The sequence below is a fragment of the Echinops telfairi genome, unplaced genomic scaffold (assembly GCF_000313985.2).
Source record: "Echinops telfairi isolate 266 unplaced genomic scaffold, ASM31398v2 ScPeMD7_7400;HRSCAF=8409, whole genome shotgun sequence".
Classification (NCBI taxonomy): domain Eukaryota; kingdom Metazoa; phylum Chordata; class Mammalia; order Afrosoricida; family Tenrecidae; genus Echinops; species Echinops telfairi.
The window spans coordinates 12,728,959-12,736,942 of record NW_022111300.1 but is presented as its reverse complement, the minus strand read 5'-3'; the positions used below and the strand labels follow the sequence as shown (position 1 = coordinate 12,736,942).

General features: G+C 45.4%; 1 protein-coding gene and 1 non-coding gene across 3 annotated transcripts in view; one reads left to right on the top strand and one right to left on the bottom strand.

Annotated features, from left to right (window-relative positions):
• Positions 1-7,984, top strand: part of KCTD1 (potassium channel tetramerization domain containing 1) — a 252,253-nt gene that overhangs the window by 80,167 nt on the left and 164,102 nt on the right. The gene's annotated exons all lie outside the window — the stretch shown is intronic.
• Positions 6,637-6,698, bottom strand: LOC115871672. The gene has a single exon (XR_004047400.1). It is a non-coding gene; the product is annotated as a U7 small nuclear RNA (small nuclear RNA).

Below are 7,984 nucleotides of genomic sequence, written 5' to 3'. Positions count from 1 at the left end.
CCTCCCCCTCTCCCATGTCCCCCCGGAACTGTCGGTCCTGTTGTTTTCTCCTCCAGATTGGTCATCCAGCCTATCTTATTTAGACAGACCTGTGGAGAAAATAACATGCACAAAAAGAAGACAGAGAAAAAACAAGCAACAATAAACAACAAAACAACAACAACAACAAACCACTGACAAAGAACAAAACAAAACACAACAAGGAAGAAAAGCTTGTAGTTAGTTCAAGGATCGTTTGTTGGCCTTTAGGAGTGTTTTCTAGTCCAATCTGTTGGGGCACCACGCCCTGGACCCAAAGTCCACCTTCAGCATTCCCTGGGTACCTTGCTGCTCCATTCCCTTGCTGTTCTGTTGCACCCCCTTAGTGTTTTGCCTCGGTGTGGCGGGATTAGATCGTATGCAATTCCCACACTGCGTCTCTGGTGTTCTCTCCTGTAGGGCTATGGGTCAGTGAGGGGTGTCATGTCTCATAGTAGGGCTGGCCATGTGGTCCTCTCTGTGGACTGGCTGCTCTAATCGGGTACATCGCCCTCGCGGCCAGGTGGGCCAGGATGTGCTCTCCTCTCTCCTCCTCCCCCTTCATCTGCTCCTGTGTGCTCCAATCAGATATGTCCCTCTCCCGGAGCTGCAGATTCAATTCTGTCCTTTGAATTAAATTCTTCTGGGGGGCGGGGCAGGAGTCCACTTAGTATTTGGCACTGGGGCCAGCCCCCCAGACCTCTCCGCTGGTTCCCTACTCCATGCTGGCATGTTGCATTCACACTTTGGAGCACTGGGTTGAAGTCTGGTCCCTCTTTCCCTGTGAAGATATAAACAATACCCTCCCTTGGGTGGGTTAGCGCCCCATGCCCCCGCTATCCATTTCTTCCTTATTATCATCATTTTTTTTTCCTTTCCCCACCTCCTCCCCAGTTGTCTACCATGTGCATCCCTGCATTTGATCTGGTCCCTGCCCTTTTTACCCCACCCTCCCAATATCACCACTCTCACCACAGGTGCTGAAGGGATCATCCATCCTGGATTCCCTGTATTTACAGCTCTGGTCTATACCAGTTTATATCCTCTGGTCTAGCCAGATTTGTAAGGTAGAATTGGGATCATGATTGATAGTGGGTAGGGAGGAAGCATTTAGGAACTAGAGGAAAATTATAAGTTCCATCATTGCTACACTGCACCCAGCCTGGCTCGTCTCCTCCCCACATCCCATCTATAAGGAGATGTGCAGTTGCCTACAGATGGGCTTTGGGTCTCCAATCTGTACTCCCCCTCATTCATGATGATAGGATATTTTTGTTCTTTGATGCCTGATACCTCATCCATTCGACACTTTTTGATCTCGCAGTCTGGTGTGATTCTTCCATGTGGGCTTTGTTGCTTCTGAGCTAGATGGCCGCTTGTTTACCTTCAAGCCTTTAAGACCCCAGACACTATATATTTTGATAGCCAGGCACCGTCAGCTTTCTTCGCCACATTTGCTTATGCACCCATTTGTCTTCAGTTATCATTTCGGGGAGGTGAGCACACAATAATATTATTTTTTGTTCTTTGATGCCTGATAACTGATCCCTTATCACTTGCTGCTCTCATAAAGAGGTATTGTCTTGGAAACCCACAAGGAGGGTTCTACCCTGACCTATAGGTTCGCGGTGAGTTGGAATCAACTCAATTGCATTGAATTTGGGTTTTTTGATTATATGCCCAGCTGGACACTGAAGCTACAATGGAGCAAGAAAGCAGATGTTCAGTTGAGTAGGTTTCCTCTGTATTCAGTGTCTCGTGGAGTAAGGAAATAGGTAAGAACAAATCCTGTGGGGAGCTATATGGGACACATAAAATCACCCCGGCTTTGTGGAAAGGCATTCTTATTACCTATGCAATTGGCATGTGGTAATTATATTTGCTTTCTAATTCATAATGAGCACTTCTTAAGTAATTGGCACCCTGTTCAGACTCCCCAGGACTAAGAATTACACTGGATAACCTCCACGGAAGTGCTGCATGTGTAATTTGATGAACTGGAAGGGGAAGTCGCCCACTGTAATTGAAATCCATTTCCCTGTTGCAGTTAACATTGGCAACCAAGGCAGGGAAGGAGTCATGGATAATTATGATTCAAAGGAGTTTCTCGGGCATTTTAAAGACTCCTTCGAAGAGGCTTGTAGGAAAGAAATGTGCTATTCCCATGGCCTGGAGCCCAGAAATCTGCAGTGGAGAAGCAACTTCTCCGGTTCAAGTCAGGTCAGCAAACCTCATCAAACCCTTACCACGACACACACTCTGTCACGCACCAGTCGCAAAACAGGCAAGGCACAGTTCTTCAGAATTCAGAAGTTCTTGAAAATTCTTGGAAGACTTTGTCTCCATGTGTGGAGACAGAATATAGGAACAAACAGAACAAATAATGGCAATAATGTATTATAATATCGACCAAAAACCACCAAAGCAGTTGCTGCCCAGTTGATTCTGACTTGGAGTGACCTCGCATGTTTGTTGCTCAGCAGAATTGCCCCCGTGGGGTTTTCAAGGCTGGGTCTTGCTAGAAGTTGATCATAAGGGATTTCTTAACCAGGGCACCTCTGGGTGGTTTCTCACCACTCATTTAGGTCAGTAGTCCTTAGTACTTAATTGGTGGCACCATCCAAGGACCCCAGTGTGTGGACTGTAGCTCAATTCTCCCTATCTGCCCATCTCTAACTTCAAAGCAAAATTCTCCTATCAAAAAGGGCGTTTTCTTCCCCATAAAATCCCTTTTACAAACTTTTGTCTGTAAGACAAAGCCAAAAAAAAACCTATGAACTCACTAAAATGAAAACTGTGTCAAGGAATTAAGATGGCTTGTGTCACAAACTGGGGTCCTTGGATGGTGCCACCAATTAAGTACTATTGTGAGGGATGAGCTACAGTGGTGACTTGCAAGGAATCATCTGACTTCTCAAATCCTTAAATTCTTTACAACACAGATCAAACCACAGATACAAAGGCATGTAAGGAGGGTCCAAATTAAGACCTGCTAGTGAATTTATCTGAAGCCCTAGAGGCACTGTCAGGAAAGCATTGGGCTGCTCACCACAAGCTCATCAGTTCAAACCCCCCAGCCACTTTGAAGGAAGAAAATGAGGCTGTCTGCTCTTGTAAAGGTCAACAGCCTTCCTCAGAAACCCTATATAGCATGGGTAGGGACCCTCTTTCCTGCCAAGAGCTATTTGGATGTTTATAGCATCATTCACAGGCCATTTAAAAAACAAACAAACCTGTCACCCGAAGTGGCTGAACTGGATGGGGGTTACTCCCAAGGGGGTCACATGGAAAGTGTAAGTGTAAGGGAGTCGAGGTGGGGGAGGCACTAGACAGCTCCATCCCTGACTGCAGAAGAGCAATGGGGACTTGTAGGAGATGTGCCTTTGGATCACGAATGCCGAGGACTGAAAGGGTCTAAGTGCTGTTAAGTAAGAGGGTCCTGGGATTTGGAGCTCGGAGAAAAAGGTGATTGGGCTGTGGGATTACAACTGGTCCTGCTTGCTATTTAACAGAGAGATATTCATCTACGCAGGGTCAGGATACCAGTTAATGTGGAACTGTTTAAAGGGCCTTTCTCTCTCTTTTGGTGTCTACCTATATAAGATAGACAGGATAAGCAACCCCATGGAGACAGCGACAGGTCCGACAGTTGGGGGGGGGGCATAAGAGGGGATAAGGAAGGGGAAGGTGAATAGTGAGCCAATAAATACAGGGACAGGGAGACAGCAAGGGTTATAAAATTGACAGTGAAGAGGATGTAGCGTTCCTGGTCATGTTTGACCAATAGAACAGTGCCTGAGAGGAATTACTGAGAGGTGAACAATGGGTAAGCATGAGAGTGGAGCAGGAGAAAATAAATGACGAAAGAAGAAAGTAAAAATTATATATATAGGTATAAATATAGATATATAAATATGTAGATATTTAAGTATATAAACATAGGTGTATTTGTCTCTACATGTACATATATGCAAAAATAATAAGGAAACAAGTGGACTTTGGGCCTCTACTAAAATCTTACCTAAGTGCAAGAACTGTTTGTTCTAATAATGTGGCACTGGCTTCCCAACACAATCGCTGAAGACAAAATGGGTGCATAAGCAAATGTGGTGAAGAAAGCTGATGGTGCCCAACTATTAAAATATATAGTGTCTGGGGTCTTAAAGACTTGTAGTTAAGTAAGCAGCCATCTAGCAAGGAAGAAACAAAGCCCACATGGAAGAAGCACACCAGCCTATGTGATCATGAGGTGTCAATGGGAAGAGGTATCAGAAATTCAAAAGCAAGCAACCAAATCGATGTGAAGGGGAGTGGATGTAGTGGAGACTCAAAACCCACCTGTAAAATAACTGGACAGTCCCTCTCAGAGGGCCAAAGAGAAGGGATGAGAAATCCAGGGTGCTGTAGAGCACTGAACTATCCTCTGCCTCTTTAATATTTCCTCCCCTTACTATTAAAGCTTATGTTTTACTTCATTAATATTGGGACCTACATATATTCATTTGCATAATTAAGATCGTTTGATGCAGGAATGCCAGGATGGATGACCCTTCAGAAACAGCAACCAGAGTAATGATTCCCTGAGGATACAGGGGAGGAGGAAGGGGGAGGTGACAGCAATGATGACTGTCCAACCCCACTTGAGGGGAGTGAGCAACAGAATTGTAGGCAAATGGATATATTGAATGGGATGAGATATAGCATATATATATATATATATATATATATATACACACACACACATAATACTAATATATAACAATACAGGTTCCTGGGGAGAAGGGTGGGGGAGGGAAGGGAAAAGGGAGAGCTGATATCAAAGAGTTCAAGAAGAAAGAAAATGTTTTGGCACTGATTCTAGTCGCAATTGTACAATTATGCTCGATTCATTTGAATTATGGGATATGATGACATCTGTAGGAGCTCCCAATAAAATGATAATTAAAAAAAACTGTCAACTTAAAAATTATCCTGCTACACTCGGTCAAGCATGTAAGGGGCTCACCCCTAACGTGATGACTGAGGCTGCTTCCCTTGGCTGAGGCCCGCGATGGGAACTGGTGCTGACGGTTCTGCAGGGTTTGTCAGGTCCTGAGCTGGACATCCCCACCCCTGCTGTCTCGAGTCGCTATGAGTCGGGATCGACGTGATAGCCAGAGATTGAATTTATCTAAGAAATATCACGGTCAAAGGAAACAGAAGAGTCCGATTCAAAATGGAAAAGTCGAAACACATGCGTGCATCTCCATCGCCTCCCAAATCTCATTGGGATAGGAATTTTTAACATAAAAACAATAATAATATTTTATAGCAACACTGCAGACCAGAAGCATGTCATTAGCAGATGAGAAATCTCAATTCATTCCTGGAAGCCAAAGGTAGAGGTGTTACCCAGGAGAAAAGGAAACAGTAAAGGCTGATGTGCTAGGAGCCCTGGTGGAATTTGGTTACGAGCTGGGCTGTGACACACGTGGTCGGCAGTTCAAATCCAGCAGCAGCTCTGAGGGAGAAAGACTGGGCTTAGAAACAGTCACAGTCTGGGAAACCACAGGGGGTCTCTATGAGTCAGCTTGGACCCAATGGCAGTGAGAAAGGCTAATGGGCACCTCCTCAACCCCGGGGTGATGGCAGACACTGGACAGCGGAGGAAGAGGAGGCGCATCTGCAGCACACACAGCCTATTATCAGTCATTGCTGGCTCAGTGTACGATCAAGTAGAGTCATGTTTTACATAAGGTAATTCATGAACTGGCTAAGATCACTAAACAGAAGAGCAGAAAAGTAAATCATCTGAAATAAGAGCACAGAAGTCCCCGACCTCCTTTCCAAACAACTGAAGGATATTATATCAGATGTTTAGAAATCAAGAAATGATTTAGGGCTGTGGGGATAACCACCCAAAGTAATAAGACTAGGCATCATCGTATTTATTTTTGAGGTACAAAATCAGCAATAAAGAGAAACAGGCAAAAGTGATTTTACTTTTTATCATCAATCTTTCCAGCTTGGTTTAAGTGTTTGTTTTGTTTTTTAAAGAGTGTATTGAGCATTCTTGTAGTGAATAGATTTGTAGACAGATGAATACCTGAAGAAAAAAATCCTGAGCTTAATCAATAAGGAATCAGATATTTCCTTGATTGAGTAGGAAGAAAAGAGAGATGCAGAAAAAATGCCTAGAATATAGCTCCACGAGGCTGCACCATCTTTTTGTTAGCATATTAAGTATGTGTTTGTAAATGCGAAGAGAAAGCTTTGACTAGTCTGTGCTCTGCAGGCAGGTAGTGAGATAGGTGAGAGGAAAGAATGAAGATGCTCCTTGGGTTTTTTCCTCTATGGAAATTGTTTGAAATGCTTACCAGGAGGCTTTATAGCTTTTGAGGGCTTAGAAACATCTTGTAAAAATGTAAAATGAAGGAAATCAAGAGAATACTAACAACATATTATATTGTTGGTATAACAATATTGGTATAACAATATACCAAAAGTATATTGATTTTCTCCCATATACCATGCACAGTGCTAAGCATAGGGACAGAGCAGATTTCTTTTTTTTTTTTCTTTTTTTGAAAAAAAACAAACTACTGTTAGATACCTGATTTACTGGTGTGTGTGTGGGGGGGGGGGTTTCCAGTAAAAACCAGAAAACCTGCTAGACAAATTCTAAAAGGGCTGTAACACCGACAAAGCTGATTTCAGTGCAGTCCTGGCCTTCTTAAGGACTTCTCAAATGAAGTGGGGACAATGGACAGGCAACGAACATGGCAATACGCGATGATGACAGCTCTGTTAGATCGGGCACAGAAAGCTGGAGAAGGATGTAAAAGGGGCACCTATCTAGAAAGGAGTGGGGATCCAGGGGAGGGGCAGCTGCTAAGGAAGCAATGCTGTCCAAATGCATAGGACCGTGAGTGACAAATTTGGGGGAGCAGATCACCAGGCCTTTCTTCTAACGTATTTCTGGGAGGCCTTGAAACCACCAGCCTTGCCATTAGGAACTGAGCACGTAATTGTTGGCAACACCCAGAGACACCTGACAAAGGTTCTCCCAAACAAGCAAAGAAACAAACTCACGGCCATCGGGCCCATTCCAACTGAGATCGGCCCTGTGGGACGGAGCAGAACCATCCTGTTGGGTTTCCAAGACTGGACTTCTTCAAGGGAGCAGAAAGCTTCAATTTTCTCCCAGGGAGCAGCTAGTGGGTTTGAAATGCCAACCTTGGAGTTAGTAGCCCGATTCATAAACCACCAGGTCTCTCAGGGGAATGGGGGTGGGAGGGTGCTCAGTGTCGCGGATCTGGCTCCGATTCGTAGTGACTCCTCAGGACCACGGTTAGAGGTCGGTGGACTGACCCAGCTTCTCTTTCTTTGAGGTTCTCTGCCAGGTGGGTCGGGGTAGATGAGGAGGGAGAAGGTCAGAGGCTAGGGAGTCTGAGGGATCCAAACTCCTGGGGACGTTCGGGGAAGCCATGAGGAAAGGCCAGCACAGATTCAAAGATGTCTGAGTATTTCAAGCTCCCAAAGTCCTTTTGCAAAGAAAGGCGCCCCTTTGACAGATGGCGAGCCTGAAGTGTTCCCAGGACAAGTCACACCCACAGACTCTTGGGGACCCCAAACAAACAGCTGACTCCGCCCCCTTGTCAGGTGCCTAGACCCCGCCCCGGCTCCCATGGGAAGGAAGGCCCAGGTCGTCAGTGTGGACCAGCCTCCTTCCGGGCCATGCTCGCACTCCGTGTTCTTCGGGAGACACTCTCTGTGGGTCCCAAGGAACACAGGCACGCACGCACGCAGGCTTTGGCAGACCCGGCACCAAGTTCAAGTCTGCACGTGTAGCCGGGTTGCCTTAATGCAGTAATACTCTGCTGGCAGGCGAGTTATGCCCTGCAGTACTTTCGGTTGGTTTTTATGGTCTTTAACGCCATGAAAGGTAGGGGCCCTGGATCTAAACTTGGCGAGTATTCTACTGGGG